The 17,438-nt window shown below is 39.9% G+C and overlaps 1 protein-coding gene across 4 annotated transcripts in view; it reads left to right on the top strand.

Moving 5' to 3' along the window:
• The window catches only part of LOC124875096 (PH and SEC7 domain-containing protein 1-like), a 152,880-nt gene that overhangs the window by 12,632 nt on the left and 122,810 nt on the right, over positions 1-17,438 (top strand). Inside the window, exon 1 of one of the 4 annotated variants that reach the window (XM_047376929.1) lies at positions 7,893-8,038. The exons of the other annotated variants lie outside the window; for them this stretch is intronic. The gene's annotated coding sequence lies outside the window, so the exon portion shown is untranslated. Of the gene's footprint in view, positions 1-7,892; positions 8,039-17,438 lie in introns of those variants that run through there. 4 annotated transcript variants of the gene reach the window in all.

The raw sequence follows: 17,438 nt of genomic DNA, 5'->3' as shown, positions 1-17,438 counted from the left end.
GTTTTCCCCTGATTGAAAGAGGACAGCGTAGGAGCTGCCAGCATTGCACGCCTTTCTGTATGCATGTCCAGGTAGCGAGTGCTACCATACCCCGTCCCCCTTTTGTGTTTTAAAGTTAAGACTTTATTTAAAGGGTGATTTTAAACACATATTGGCCATAATGTGCCGTCAACGCCTGTGCGTTTCATTCCTTTTTTAAATGGTATTTCAGAGATACATGTTTGACTGGAAGGAAGCTACAGTATAGGCTTTCCTTTGTTAGCTGAAACCACTAACAGCTAAGGCTAGGCAGTCCAGAGGTTTACACGTGACTCGGGTGAGGGCTAGTGAAGAATCAACTGGCCAGAAAGGTTATTAGTTTCCAAACTAAGAAATAATATTTCCCTAAATATTATTTTTACTAAATGTCATAGCTAATTGAACACCATTAAGAATCATTTATCCAGAAAGGTTGTTGGTTCCCATTTAAAATGGTCATCGCCGATCCTCGCTTGAGATTTGTGTGAAAGAAGACGCCATGTTGAAACAAAGAGTTTTTGCTCAGACTGAATTACGTTACGGGAAGTCCAGCTATAACTCCTCCTCTTCCTGGCCTGAGCTGGAAGTAGGTTAATGTGATTTATTTTAAAAGTTTAATTAAAGTTCATACTGACCTTTAATGTTGGCTGGGGTCCCAACACAACTAAATTCATTAAGTGCTGGAATTTTGCTGGCACATTTCTCAAACCAAATGGCACGACATGGTAAGAAGACAAGCCACTAGGAGTGATAAAAGAAGCGATCTGTCTTGCCCTCTCTGTCAGTGGTATCTGCCAATACCCCTTCAGCAAGTCCAACTTGGTCACAAATCTGGGCTCCCCTCACTTGATCCACACAATCCATACATGGGAGAGGGTAGGAATCAAATCAAGCTTCAAAACTGCGTTTACTTTGTGAAAGTCAGTGAAGAAACCTTGATTTTTGTCTAACTTTAGGACTAAAAGGCAAGGTGAAAACCAGCTATAATCAGAAGAAACAGCAATCTAATTATCAATCATGTACTTTACTTATGCTTCAAGCTGTTTATACTGCTCTATACTGTGTGCTCTGACACATCACGGTCAACAGACAAAAAGCACCAGATTTAGATGGTGGCAATGGACCCACACAATCTATCTACTAGTGTTTGAATGGTTGACCAATTACTTACTAGACACGTCCCTTTCCAATGAGGCCAAAAGTAATACCTCATGATAAATGGTAAATGGCCTGCACTTCTATAGCGCTTTATAAAGTCCAAGGACCCCAAAGCGCTTTACACTACAATCGATCATCCACCCATTCATACACACTGACAGTGGTGAGCTACATGGTGGCCACAGCTGCCCTGGGGCAGACTGATGGAAGAGAGGCTGCCATACTGACCACCATCAGCTGGCAAGGCGGGTGAAGTTTCTTGCCCGAGGACACAATGTCTGCTGAGACGGATGGAGTGGGGGTTCAAACCAGTAACCCACCAGTTACAGGATGAACTCCTTCCACTGTCGCCCCAATCGTGTCACCTCATGACACGGTCATATATCTTTGTGATACCCAAATGCCCAGACAGAACTACAACACAACTTCAAAGGATCAACCACCTGATACACGGGGTCACCGACAAAACCATCCAACTGAGGCGTCTATTTTCTCATCAACACATGATTTCAACGTGCTGTCATCCTTCTGCTCCTCCACCAGATCACTATGAGAAACAGCCCAGGGAACAACTGGTAATGCCAACTCACATTTATAGTCAACACTGTCTGATCAATCTGACAGAGGGAGGTATCCCAATCCTTGTGGTTTTTATTTTAACAATGACCATCAGTGGGACCCTTTGTGGGGTGCCTTGAAACGACATTGTTGAAAATAAGCACCGTTTAACTAAATAATCTGAACTGAAGCTTTTAACCTTGTTCTCTCTTTTCTCTTCCTAGAAGCTACACCTGGCCTGACTCTGTGTTTACCTGTGACACCTTTCTGGAGAGGGGAATCGTCCGAGCTTCTGCTGGCAACAACTTAATGCTCACCCTCTACCGATGACCCACATGGCCCTGTCTTTTAGTGTTTAACCCTTTCTCTCTCCTAGACATGGCAACTGACTGAGCTTTTACTGTGACTAACGCTATGTGCTCTCTTTCAGACTCTAACCTTGAAAACTGGCTCAAAGTTTATCTTCTTTCTTTCTAGGTGAAACGACTAAAGGAGCTACATCCATTAACATTTACTTTTCCTTCCCATAGAAAGTACTCCTGGATCAGTGCTTCTTTGTTCTTTTTGTGTCTCTGATCTGTTCTCTCAAACCCCCAGTCGGTCGTAGCGGATGGCCACTCACACTGAGCCTGGTTCTGCTGGAAGTTTCTTCCTGTTAAAAGGGAGTTTTTTCCTCTCCACTGTCGCTACATGCATGCTCAGTATGAGGGATTGCTAGAAAGTAAATGCCAGTGACTGTCCACTGTCTCTACATGCTCATCCAGGAGGAGTGAATGCTGCAAGTCACTGACTGGATGCAATCTGCTGGGTTTCCTTAGACAGAAATTTTTTTTATCCAATTTGAATAAATAACTAAATCTGACTGTTCAATGGTTGGGACTAATTGGAATGTATGTACCTGACTCTTGTGAAGTGCCTTGAGACGACATGTGTTGTGAATTGGCGCTATATAAATAAAATTGAATTGAATTGAATTGAATTAAATTGAACACTGACTTTTACTTTTTTGAACAACTCGCTGCACATGCACTGAAAACATCAGGAAACTATGTACTATTTTCATCAGCCTTACTATACACCAGGGGAACATTGGTCACTTTTGCAGGTGGAGGGACATCAGCCCCCACCCAGCTACATCCGATGTCATTTCCCAAAATCATCGCCACACCATCCACAGGTAAAGCTGGATGAACACCAATGGACACCTCACCCTGGAAGAAATCACAGTGCAGCATCATTCTATGTTGTGGTACACCCAAAACGTGCATGCCCATGCCTAGTACAGGAATATTTGAGCCAACAGAAGTTTCATTTAAAAATGGTAGAATGGAGCCTACAATAAATGAGTCAAAGGCACCTGTGTCATGCAAAAGTTTCAGGCACACCCGCTCTTCACTGCCCACCAAGGACACAAAACCATCTGTGATGAAAGGCAGATATGACTCCAACAGTAACCTCAGCCATCTGCCTCTTCACAACGGATGCAACACAAAAAACAGGTTTAGCACTACCAGTACTCTGTTTAGGATGAGATTTCAGTGCACAACAGTCATTTTTCCAATACCCACGTTTACGACAGTAATTGCAAAGTTTGTCAAACTCACGTGAAAACCGATCACTTCTAGCTTCAAATTCTGGTGGTCTTTTAACCAAGGCTTCACGTGGACCAGATAAACCACAGCTACTGCCCGATGATAGGGTCAAATAGTAGTAATCAGCAAGCGCAGTAGCTACTGCCACAAACTCAACACTACCTTCACCAATGTAAGCCGCAATGTACTCTGACACAGAGTTCTTAAACTGTTACGAAATAACTAACTCCCAGAGGTCTTCAAAAATTCTAACACCAGCTGAGAAGCACCAGCTGTCAAAATGACTGCCTAGATTCCTCATAAACTCCAAATAAGACTTATCTCCATGTTTCCAACCATGAAAATGCTGCCTATATGCCTCAGGCACAAGCTCACAGGCTTTAAGGACAGCAGACTTAACTGTATTGTAGAGCACCCTATAGGCAGCATTCAAAGCAGAAAAGGCCTGCTGTGCCTTACCTGTCAAAACAGACTGTAACAACAGCATATGTGTGGAATCTGACCAACCATGAAAAAACAAAAACAAAGTTAGATGCTCAGCAAAACAAAGAGAAAAAAAGTCTCTGGGTTCTCCTCAAATTTAGGGACCAACTTCATGTAAATCATCTGACCTCACTCTGGAATGACCCCAGGGGGCACTCAACACCAGCTTACTTTCTCTTATAGGATGAAGTTTTTGTCTCTCCACCTAAAGTTTAGCCTTTTCCAAAACCTGACGCATTTTTTAATTTTCCTGCTCAGCTCTAAGGCCTACAAAAGCAATTATTTTTGCTGCTCAGAAGACCAGTGGCACGAAAGTCCATGAACACACACACGTGGCTCAGCCACATCAGTTAAGTTAATCATCATTACATGTGCCCAAGCCAACAAGTTACTAGAGCTGTCCAATGCAAAACTAGTGCTCACAATCAATACCGCAATCCTTAGAAACAAAGTTAAACTTACTAGCAACTAAACATACAAAACCTTAGGAATGAGCTCCCAATTTGTTATGACTGGCTCCATGCCATAGGTAAAAGTGCAGAAAATGAACATTTGTTCAAGGATAAAGACATTAAGGACGAACTCAAATTATGCATGACAAGGATAAGATGTGGCCCAGCAGCAGAGCAGCACACACATGTGTGTCAAGGAGCGTGGAGAGGACAAGCAGAGAGAGAGACCCCGTCCTCTCTGCCCCGGAAGGAAACAACTTACATACACTGTTCTCTGGATCCACAGCAACCTTCACAGAGGAGGTGCAAAAGGGCAGACTCACCGCAACACGCATAACCCAGCCCATAAGGCCCAGGGCCATAACAAGACCCATAACATTTGACCCAAGTCATACAGTTTAAAATGCATTTCTACCAAATTCCTAAGGTAATATGTAAACCTCTGAATATGAATCAATTTTAACATACCTAAAAATTGGGAAAGTTTGGCCAGATTTAGTTTTAGATAGTGAGACATTTTTTTTACAGTGTGTCTAAAAATATCTGTAAGTTTAAGTTTAACTTTTCTTTCTAACTGAAAAACAGGATTTGCTGCAGATTATTGTCAGAATCAATCATTAGTCTTATTTGCAAGCTTTCTTGCTGACATTTCATTCAGATATGGCTTTATTTAGATAAATGGTCTGCATACTGTCTTCAAGGGCTCACCAGAGGTCAAAAGAGACAACATCTCTCTGTCTAGTTATGGATCAGACCAACAGGGTGCAAGCATGATGTTGCACCTGTAAATGTTTTGTCTTATTTGGCCATTTTATTCAGGATTTTTTAACTACAAAATTTTACCATTTTTCCAGATAGTATTTGCTTTCCAGTTCTACCTCTTTTCCACTATGCATGCAACTGGAACAGAAATTGAAGTGATACATTTCTCAACATGCATAAATGTGGTCCAAAAGCACAGAACACTTCTTTTAGTAAACAAGGAGGGATGCAATCTGAGTTGCAGTTATAGGGGCAATAGATCTTTCACCACATCTTTTAACAAAGACAAAACCCCAGGATCAAAATAGTGGAAACGGCTGAGGATTACCTCGATGTCCTCAGAGGCTGACAAGTTATCGGTGGTGACAGGGATTGCTTCCCGAAGACTATGTTTTTACCATAAATGCTTTGATACCAAGACACAGCAATGCTTCCCGCCATGCAGCTTTAAGTCTCAGGGAAATGCCAACTCTCTGTAGTGGCCACAATCATTGGCGATAAGGAAAGGCTGCTTTTCAAGGCTTACTGTCGGGGAAATGGTTTCTGGTCAGTTCCAGCTCACAGAAGACCCTCTTCCCCCCTGGCTGGTTTTGACAGGCTCACTACAAGCCACAGTCTGCTGCTGACAGCAGATAGTGGCTTCCAATGAAGACATCTGGTGAAAGGTTGATCTCTTTTAGTGACTGGATCTTCCTATGGAACTTTGTCATATCTGTAAGCTCAGTTCCTATCATAGGTGCTGATTTCCTCTGTGCTCAAGGGCTACTTGTTGATGTTGCTAACAGACGTTTGACGGGGTCATTTTCTTCACTGGGCCGTTAGTACATGGTAATTGGGGATGTTTTTCAGCTTTTGCTATCTGTAATCCCTTCATTGACTGTTCCTAACCTTTCTAACACTTTAGCTAGGCATGGGATAGAACATTATATCCCCCCCATTTGGGCCTCTGGTGTTTGCACGCAGCGCCTTCATGCCACAAAGTTGGTTATTGAATGGGAAGAGTTTGCCAACAAGGAGCATTAAAGCATTGTGTTGTGCTCTAATAGTCCTTTTCTGTCCATCTCGCTGGGACATCAATTTTTTCTAAAGTGAATTTGGTGGGAGGTTATCACCAAGTTCCTATGTGCACTATGGACGTCCCCAAAACCGGCATAATTACTCCATTTGGCCGTTTTGAGGTTTTACAGTATGCTCTTAAAAGCAAAGCCCAAACATGACTGTGACTGTTAGGTTAATTGGTCTCTCTCAGTTGCCCTTAGGTGTGAATGGGTGTGTGCATGGTTGTTTGTCCTGTGTGCCTCTGTTGCCCTGAGATGGACTAGCAACCTATCCAGGGTGTACCCCGCCTCTCGCCAGTAGACTGCTGGAGATAGGCACCAGCTGCCCTGTGACCCTGTATGGAAGAAGCAGGTATAGAAAATAGATGTAGATATTGCTTCTAAAACCTTTAGGGCTTAACATGTTAAGATTTACAGGTATGTGTTTTTGGCACATTCTGTGTCTCTGTTGTTCTCAGTTGGAGTTGAGTAAATGAGGTAATTTTGAACTTGGCTCCTGTGTCATCTTCATTACTCCTCCACACTGTATAAATAAACCATATTGAATTTAAGTAAATTTAAATTAATGTCCCTTAGTATAAGCCACTTTCAACGTGTGGCTTTCAAGCGTAAGAACAAAAACCGACTTTCAAGAATGGTTGTGGCAGCATAATGATGAAGGACCTTTACACTACCAGTGGTACTGCTGCATTACATACACTGGATTGAACAATGATGAATGTGGACTACCTCTTCTTCAACCTAAGCTTCAATTAGTATGTAGATGGTTGAACTTTGTGCATAATTGAGTGCGCCGACAGGATAAGGACCCCAAACACACATCAGAACTGCTTCTGGATTGGATAAAGCCAGTTGAGATTAAGTTTCAAATATTGTGGCCAAACTATGCTAGAAGCTTGTCAATGGCTTGTCATTTGATCAAAGGAAGGATAAAAAACAAAATATGTTTGCTCCTGTACCACTTGCAACATGGCCATCAACAAAATATTTGGGATTGTCTGTTTAGAATTTTAAGCCTGTGTGGATTGCAACAAATCCAGAAAACATTTAAGGTCATGCACCCAATTCTTGTTTCCATTAAAGTTATATGTTATATATTTATTCAACACAGCACAAGATTCAGTAAAATGCCTCATTAAAAGCCCCACATTAGTTATGGCATTTGTGCTAAGGGTTGGTGCATGTACACGTTTCAACACCCACAGCTTCTGAACACTAAACACTGTAAGTGGCTTAACAAAATATATATATATATTTGGAAAATTAAACCCTGGGAAGAAAATCTGTGAAATAACAGCCGAAATACCAAATAAAACTTTTTAAAATCTTCAGAGAGTGCGGAGAGCTATTTGTGAAGACCACTTATTGAGGGATATGACATACAAGAAAAATGTACTGTAGCATAAGAAATCCTGCTTCAAAGATACATTTTCTCATGTTCTCATCTGTCACTGAATTGTTTTGAATAAGGATTTCACACATGCAGATCAGATCACATGTCTTATTTCCATTCTCTTACATCAGCTATTTTATATTTCTGTTTTTCTTTTACTTCTCCACAGCGCTCGCATGGAGAGTGTGGTCCAGAGATGCTTTTTGGTGCCTTTAAACACTTTTCATCCCTGCTGCCTTGCATACTCCCCCTTGTGTTAAAGACTCCAAACTGACTCAGCATATATGTGAAAGGCAGAAGGAAGGGGGCAGTGGTAGGACTGGCTGGATAGGAGTGTGCTAATAGGTTAAGCTTCTTCATTTGGGAGGGGAACTGTGGTTGATGAGAGGTAAGGCAAGGGTGGTGAGGATTATTCTGGCTCTGCTGGTCAGACAGGTCTTCACCAACTGCTCTTCTGACAAGATGAAAGAAAAGGAAGAAGGGACGACAGAATGGATGAGGCTAAATAAACCATGTGGGAGGTGTAAATCTTGTATGGACTGATTGGCTGTAAGAGGAGGAGAGGTGAGTGTGAGATTGAGATGAGACCTATAGAAGGAAGGGAGGGAAGTAGGTGAGATTTGTGTGTCTGTAGTAGAAATGTAGCAGCTAGTGTCTCTGGTTTGTGCTGACAGTAAACAGCAACTTGAGACAGCTGACATTGCACCATCAGACACACGATCCAGATGTGTATGTCATAGTATAACACACGCAGACAGCTGAGTCCTGCACGGGAATAGCAGGAGCTCTCAGTATACATTTGTGTATTTGTGTGGGTGGAAAGTGTCTTCTACTGCATACCTGGGCATTTAATGACCTCTATGTCACATCCACTGCTTTAGAAGTCCCTGGCTGGCAAATAGAGAATCCAAAATGTATCATGCATAACATAGTACGTTTATTTGGAAAAGCCAGCATTTACTTTAAAGGCTACTGCTGCTGTTTCTCTGATTGGGCAGCTACATAAGCTCTAAGAGTGCAGCAGCGTTGTCTAATGCTAAAAGAAAGCTAATACAGAATGTAGAGTTTTTTCAATAATGCACAGGCGTCTAAGTCAAGGCTGCTCCATATCATCATCATCACAATATCAGTGTGTAAATTAATAACATTGCAAAACACTGGAATGGATATTCTTTCCAATTATCATCAATTCAAACTTTTGAATGCTAATAGGAAATTAATCTTATTGGATGGAGTTGATGCTCACACCTGACACACATAATAGAGCCCAAAATGCTAAAGGTCACAGAGTGTTGAAAGCAATCATATTACTATTCAAATTCCCATAATCATGATACTGCAGCCAAAGGTAAAGTGCCTCTGTCTGTGGAGAACGTAGCGCTGCTCTCAAGGATTACAGCTTCAGTTAACATGATCAGTCAATGTGTACAGTGAATTACAGTGACACATTTTAAAATTTAACAATTATTTTACTTGAAGATAATTATTTCTAGCAAAACAATTTTAGGTTTCAGGTGTAAGTATTCAGCTGCAATGACTACTGTAACCTGCAGCCAATTGAAATCACATTTAGAATGATTTTTTAGATTAATTTAGAGCCAATGATCCACCCCTCAACACTGCAACAATCAAATTAACTTTTAATGATTACATTTCAAAACTATTGTTCTGCCTATTGTTAGAAACTGCTGTTTCTTCTCTTTTGGATGGTTTTATCCAAGCAACAATATGGAGTAAGCATTTTTGTGCTTCAAGGGCTTTTTATTGAATAAGTGAAATGTACTTTTTAGATTTCAGTTTTGCCTTGGTGTGTTGCTTACTAATGGAAAATGTCCACTGATTGTAAGAATATTCCTGTTTCACTTTGGGTTCATGTTTGATCCACCAACTGAAGCCAGAAGGTAAGCGTTGTCTAATTAAAGCTTCAGCAGTGTTACAGGTAGCTTTGGCCAGACATTTTTATGTTATCATCAGGTACAAATAGCTTAGTTTTAGTTAAATTTTATTTTAAAACTGAGCTTTTGGACAGAATCCTCCAAAAGCCAGACTGTAGATCTTTGTGATTTCGACATTTCTCAGTAGCTTGCTATCTGAGAAACTGTTGGCACCCCTGCTGTACAGTTTAGTGGTGTTGCATAGTCACAGACCCACAAGACTAATAAAATAAGAATTTCACAGAATTGCAGGTATCAGTGAAAGCAATAATTTAGTCAAAATCAGATTATGGTAATCAAGCATTATCTAATCAGATGCATACATGACAGTTACATTCACTACTCCTTCACTAAATAAAGAAGATTATGTCTTATTTGTTGTATGTTTTATATTATATTACACAGTTTTTCATCTGCTCAACAAGTTTTTACATTGATGCTGTCACCAAAGTCACCTGACTCTTCTGCAGCTCTAATTTAACTAATCTGATTATGTTCAAAAATAACTAATTTATCCTGGGTTTTATTCTCCTTTACTATATGGCCTGATTGTTTTTCCTGATTGGTTCTTGTAGCTTTTAGTCTGGTAACTTCTTCTATGGTTTTAGTGATGTATGAACCTGTATGCTTTCAATGAACTTTTGCTTTGTTGCTTGGGTTTCAAGCACGAACGGTGTGTTTAAGGTTGTATTACAGAATCTCAATTAGGTTATGTCCAGGCTTGGAATAGGCCACTCCAAAACCTTAATTTTACATATTTTTTTACCATTCAGATATGGACATGTTTCTGTGCTCTGGATCATACCTAAAAGCTCATAAACGGATGACTGAACATGCTGCATCAGGATTTTCTAGTAGGGAGAGGAATTTATGGTTCCATTAACATATAGATATAGTAAGTTGTCCAACAGCAAGTCAACCCCAGACCATCACACTACAACCATGTTCAGTTGTTGGTTTAATTGTTGGTATGATGTTCTTTTTCTGTATTAGCTATATTAGTTTTACCTGGATGTATAGGGAAATATACCTTCCAAAACGTTTCACTACTGTCTTGTCAGTTCATGGAATATTTTCCTAAAAGTTGGGCCTTTGCGTTCTTTTTGCGTGGTGGTTTTTGCCCTAGATATCTTTGGATACTATTTTTGCCTAATCGCTTTCTAATTGTTCAATCACGACCACTGTCCTGGACTGAGACAAGTGAGGTCTGTAGGGCTTTAGATGTTCTGGGTTCTTTGGTGACCTCATGGGTTGTCGATGTGATCTTGGAGTAGTTTTGGTTTGCCTCTTCTGCAAAGATTCACCACTGTTCTATGTTTTTCTCCATATTAGTTCTCACTGTAGCTCAATGAAGTCGCAAAGCTTTATAAATAGTTTTGTGACTGTTTGCAGACTGGTAGACATAAGTGACTTTGTTTCTGATATGTTCTTGGATTTCTTTAGATCGGGACTATCATGATCCACACCTGTTTGTGTTTCTGGTGATTGCACTCACTTGTTTTTCATGTAGCCCATCACATCTCAGTTGTATTTAAGTTGCTGTTTTCTGTCCCTTCATTGTTGGGTTATCCATTGCTGTCTCCATGGTTCCAGTGTTTTCTTTATGGCTGTGGGTTTATCATCCTTTTAATTGAAAGGTTTCCATCTACAATGCACTTCCCTATGTTCTGTTGCCATCCTGTTTGGTGCTTCACAACTGCAAAGTGTGACAGAGACATGGGTTTTCGCTGTTTGAGACCTTTTAGTCTACTTCCCTTTTTCCCTTAGGAAATAAAATAGTTATTTGAAAGCTTTTTTGTATTTTCTAATGTTATATGGAGTTTGAGCCATTTTTCATTCATTATTCTTTTTACCATTCTCTGTGTTCAGTTCTTCATTCAGTGAATCACTATAGTGAATGGAGGAGTCTAAAGGCATCAAGGTCACAGCTTCTGCAGAGTTGTTTGAATATCTTTCTCTTCTTATTTTCATCAATAATCCTCTAGATCTTTCTCCATACCCAGTCACATTTTCTGTTGTCTCTGCTTGAGTCAGAAGATTCATAGATTTTGTCTGATTGTGTCTTTGTAGGCACCATCAGGCAGAGACACTTAGGGCCCTGGGCCTCATGTACCGTTCTTATCCATAAAAACCTTACGGCGTAATGTTTTACGCACAACTCGGCATTTACAAAAATGAACGTTGCATGAAAGTGTGCGAAAATCAGGCTCAGTGCACGATGGCATATGTATTTATGGGCGGAGACTGGGCGTGGTCAGTCAGATCATCTGCTGCTAAAGCACAAACCTGATCATGCAGAGGTGCGCACATAACTGATCATCCGCCAGAGAAGCGCAGAAAATGAGTCTCAGAATTGAATTAAAAGATCAAGGGAGGCAAACCTCTAATAAATTAATTGACAGACATGTCTGTCTTTCATACTGTTAATAATTGTTGGCCAATTTGTTGCAAGGTACGTTGAGCAGCACAGTTAATAAGCTGTACACGTTCCAGTGGTGTTGTCAGCCTAGACCAGCTGCCCCGTGTGCGCACCAATGGTGGAGGGTGCTCGCTACTCTGGACACAGCTCTGCCCTCCTGCGCAGTAGCCTGTAATCCAATATTTAATTAAAGGCAAAGCAGAATGTAGTCTTTGCGTCACTGGGTCCGTCCGGTCCACAAACATAAAGTATCTGCTCACAGAAGAACTTCAAACTCAGCCTTCGGCATGCGCAATTATGCACTCAGAGGCGCCCTGCGCAAATTAACAGAGAGGAGAAATAATCTTGTCAGGGCAGAGGCTGCGCTGACAAACCTGCTGCTGTGAATAGCGACGACAAAAGTTAACTAAGTGTAACAGTCCAGAAAAGCAGGAGCAGAACAGAACAGAAGGAAAAAATCAGCAACTGGATCATTTATAATGATGCAGCACAACAACCACTGCATGTTGTAAGCACCACAGCTTTTGTTAGCTTTTTCTCTTGTTCCGCTGGGGGCAGTAGCAGCCAGCCAGTAGCACACACAATTTCTTCACTGAAATAGGGCGGTCTGCACCTCTTTTGCGTCTGTTCTCTATTGCATGGGTGATCTTTGACGATGGCACAGAACATGCCCAGTTCTTGCATGTGCATTTTTTTTTTGTACCAGTAATTTAGCTCCCCCTGTTTGGAATCTTTGAAGATCAGGGCCTAAGTGTCTTTAACCTTGGCTATTTTGTTCCAGTCTGCCTAAGCTGCTGCTTGGGTAATTGTTATTTAGCACCCAAAAAATGGATGCTAATAGTTTGAACTGCATATTCTAAAGGTGTATTTACATCGGATCTTTAATTTTAATGTTTGGAGAAGTCATTTGATGCTCTTTATACAGCTGTCTAATGATGTGTCAGGTTTATGCAATACTATAAATGTATCTAAATGTCCATTGTTGTCCATGCATGTAACATAAGCCTTTTTAATCTCCTCAGGGCTCAGTGCTGCATAACCTGTCGTGTTGCTGAAATTGTTGTGCACAGCATCAGCAACAGCCAAGCTGAGAGCTAATATTAGCACAGGCCCCCAGCCGCACAACAACACATCAAGGGAGCTAATATTAGAGCAGCATTTGCTGCCTGAGGTTTAATTACCTGTGTGACATGTCTTATACTCCAAGAACCCAAGGAATGTGTCCTTAAATGTGAGTGTGTGTGTCTGTTGTTTTGTATCTCAGAGGGACAACAAGAGGACGAGTCATCAGTGTTGAGCAGTTGTGACTTTATGTTTAAGGTTGGATGAGGCACTGCACCTTATTTTTTATTTGTCATATTTCCGTCATTCCTTTGTAGCTCTGGCTGTGTGTCAATTCTCTTTATCGTGCTGGAAGATGAACCTCTGCCACAGTCTCGCTGAGCATCCTCCTCCACATGTCTGATATGTTCCTGTATGACTTTTGGCAAACTGCAAACAAGCCTAGCTTTATTCTTGTCACTCTTATATAAAGTCCAGAGTTGTGAAGTGCACATCTAATAGTTGGCATGTCAACAGATTCTACCACCTGAGCTGTGGATGTCTGAAGCTCCTCCAGAGTTATCATCTTGGCTGTTTTCTGATTAATTGCCTGACCTATCAATTTAGGTGGACATCCCTGTTTTGGCAGGTTTGCAGTTGTGCCATATTCTTTCTGTTTCAGAGGATGGATTGAAAAGAGCTCTGGGAGATTTTCAAAGCTCAGAGCATTCTTTTATAACCTAACCCTGCTTTGAACGTCTCCACAACTTTCACCCTGATTTTTCTGCTGTGTTCCTTCATCTCCAAGATACTGTTTGTTCACTAATGTTTTCTAACAAACCTCTGAGACCTTCACAGAACAGTTGAATTTATGCTGTGATTAAATTACACACAAGCTGCATTTCCATTGACCATCAAATTTTGCAAATTGGAAAAGAATGAAAAGAAATTTCAATATATTATCTAAAATGTTTTTGTGCTAGGATGAGGTTTTTTTTTTTTTTTTCAAAATTCGGGTATTTCATAAAACTGCAATGAAAACACTTTTTTCCCATCACACAAGTCACAAGATCAACAACTGGATGTTACTACTGCCAAAAAAGATGAAGAAGACAACAGGAAGTAGTATGAGGATGATTTTATTGCTTGAACAAACTTATTCATGTGTGATTTTAATTGCATTTGTCATTTAATGGAAACATTGCAATTGCAAACTTGTGTTTTTTCGACATTAGCAGAATATTGACAAAGTTTGGCGCACATTTGTAATGGAAACGCAGCTACAGATTCACTCTGTTTAGTAATTAGGTGACTTCAATTGCCACTGGGTTATATTTAGGGGTATCAGAGTATAGAGGGATGAATGTAAATTCATGCCAAACTTCTCAGATCTTTCTGTATAAAAACCTGACGTCTGTGGTCACAACGTGACAAAATGTGAAAAAGTAGGGGTATGATTCATTTCGTAAGGTGTTGTATTTTGTTGATTTTCACAAGCACTTTTAAGTGACGATGCAATTGTCTTTCAGCAGCAATGTAGAACTATATGCTTTGTTCTATTTGGATTGTATTTAAAGGTTTTGGCACACATCATTTTGGCTTCATGTGGTATTGTGTATGGTTAAAAGGAAACTACAGAAATTTGGGATAAATAAAACCTTCTGTTAGATTTAAAAATGAGGGAGCTGCTTTGTTGAAGAGGATGGAGGCTGAGGAATATCTAATGTCATGTTAATGCTTTTACCTTGTTCCTTCCTGTAACTTACTCTCATCACCCTGGCTGACTGCCATCAGAGCTCTCTCCTTCGCACACAAATCTGTTGTCCTCATCCTGATATAACGTTCTCTGACGCTCTTTCTCTCCATGTCCATCTCCTTCTGTATCGCTGCCATCACAGAATCTCTCTCAGTCAGAGCATGAATTCTTGGATGAAGGAGGATAAATTAAGTTCAGGCTTATCCGGCCTATACAGAATCATTACCTGCCAGGGGTATTCCTGCAGACTTTATCTGTTGATGACAGGAAATCATGGATAGCAAGAAGACATCTTTCACTGGATCATGAGTTATTTTGTTACTGTGGACCAGTGTTACAATTCAGTAGTGTCATTAAGTAATTAAACTGGTAAATATGTGATAATTTAAATAAAATTGGAAATACATATACTATATTACCAAAACTAATTGTCTGTCTACTTTTACATGTACATGAACTTTGATGATGACATCCTGTTCTTAATCTACGGTCCAATTTTGTTGATGCCCCCCTGTTTCCAGCAACTTTAACTGTTCTGTAAACATCTTGCACAAGGTTTGGTAGTGTGTTTATAGTTAGATGAGAAAACCAGAATTGCAGCCTCTGCTGTAGTTCACGGCAAATGTGGTCTAAAAGGTTGAGGTCAGGACTCCGTGCTGACCAGTCAAGTTTCTCCACATCAAACTTTATACACCTGCAGCCATGGAAGTGTTTGAAACACCCAAATTCATTGATATGGAAAGTATTGGGTCAAAACAATACTTGGCAATATAGTGTATAATAAATAAACCAATACATTTATCAATAAGCATTCCAATTTTATGTTATAAAACAATTAAATGTGAAAATAGGTTATTAAATTTGTTTTCATTAAATGTCAAAATCATTTGTAATTATGTATTTTATTAAATTATTTCATAATCCTGTGTTTCAGCATATTATGAATTTTATTTGTCAGCCACCAACATCCAGTGGGCAGGTCTAATATTACTTGTGAGCCACAGTGACAGTGTTGGATCTAAAATTAAAGAAGGAGGTGTGATTATCATGTTTTTCTGCAGAACCACCTGGTCAGCTCACCATCATAGAATCCCCCAGGAATTATACAGGTTATCAGAGGATGCTTGAGTGAAATGAGAGAGTGATCTATTAAAAAAATAAAGCTGAAGCAGAACTGGATGTCGTTACATGATAATGACATGGAACATAGTAAACCGAATAAATCGATCAAGGGCTGCGTGAGAATTTAGAAAATGAAAGTCTAGTAAAAGCCCAGGTCTTCAAATCAGAAGATTATGTGGGTTGACTTTAAACAGGTTATACATGCAAGAAACCCCTCAAACAGCTGAAAGTAATGAGTGGGAGCCCCCTTCCTCAGACGCATGCCAGAGACTGGTAGATTGGTACAAGGAGTAACTCTGAAGTTATTTAAGCCAAAGGAAGTAAGACCAGCTTTTAGGGTGTTGGGCCTTTAATCACAAGCTTAATGACTGCTTGCTTTATTCTTTCCAAAACTAGTTTTAAATTGTGCTTTGCCTTCTTTTTCGTTAACAATTTCAGGCCAGTATGTTACACTTCATTCTGAACTGACCATTTCAAATGAATCTCTTATTTATGTTAAATTACTTCAATGTTGTCTTGCTCAAAAGCTCTAAGAATATTAACATTTTCAAAAAAAAAGAAACTTGACTGCCGAAATGAAAACAAAAACCTCTGATTATTAAACCATGATTACTTTATGGATAATCAAAGGAGGCCTGATTGACCTTTGATATTTAAGCTTTTATTAATATCTTTCAAATGATAGCAGCACAAACAGAAATCTTTGTAGCACAAACTGCCAGTAACGTAGCAGAAACTCTTTGGTGTCTGTGCACTGACTGTGAGCTCTGTAAATTCACACCTTTCTATTCTTCATTACATTGCTCATGTACTGAATGCTAAGCCCCACAATTAAATTTATATAGGGTTTTGTAGCTCCAGAAAAATGCAGCTCTGGTGCACCTTAACCAGTTTATTTCCTCAGTATTTATATAGTTTGTGTGACTGAATGTATCTGAGATCTTACAGAAACATCATGTCCTGTTGTTGCTCTGCTGAGAGCTTTGTTTCGGTTTCTTTCTTACCCATCTGCTCTCTTCCCCGCTAATGACAAGCGCTGCTTCCAGCCAGAGGCTTGGGTATGCCTCTTCTCTGACTCAGACCAAAGCTTTCCACAACTGCAGTAAACTAACAGGCTTTGACAAAAATCACTAGGTGTCCATTTACTGTTGTTGCATGTTTGCACAAAGTTTGTGCAGACAGTCCACGTTATGGTAAATCCATCCTGCTTGTATGAAATATAGTTGAACTCATTATGTCCTTTTATTGTCACTTAATAAATTTAAACAAGGTTCTACTGGGGACACAACTCCTGTGCTCACCTTTTTGAACATTTCCTGACCAGTATGCATGCATACCCCAACAGGACGAAGTCTATTTATTTGAATCTTTGTGTGTACTTACCAATCCTTTCCCAGATTTTCACTGTGATTTGGCATGTTTTTGCAAAAAAAAGTTTCTTAAACAGGTAAAAATTCCAAAACACAATCTCACTTTGTGCCATCAAAGAATAAGTATTCACCCCTAATGTCACTTAACTATATGATAGGGGAGACTGTTGCCAACAATGTTACTCACAATGAGATACATTGTGTTTTTAAAACATGTACTGTATCCTTGTACAAATATGTTCATCTTGACTATTTTGGTTCATTTAAATTGCTCCAAAAAGAAAAACGTGAAACAACACAGTGTAAAGAGTATTCTGCATGT

The sequence above is a fragment of the Girardinichthys multiradiatus genome, chromosome 10, assembly GCF_021462225.1.
Source record: "Girardinichthys multiradiatus isolate DD_20200921_A chromosome 10, DD_fGirMul_XY1, whole genome shotgun sequence".
NCBI classification, from domain to species: domain Eukaryota; kingdom Metazoa; phylum Chordata; class Actinopteri; order Cyprinodontiformes; family Goodeidae; genus Girardinichthys; species Girardinichthys multiradiatus.
The sequence above is the reverse complement of the archived record's forward strand: the minus strand, read 5'-3'. Positions and strand labels throughout refer to the sequence as shown.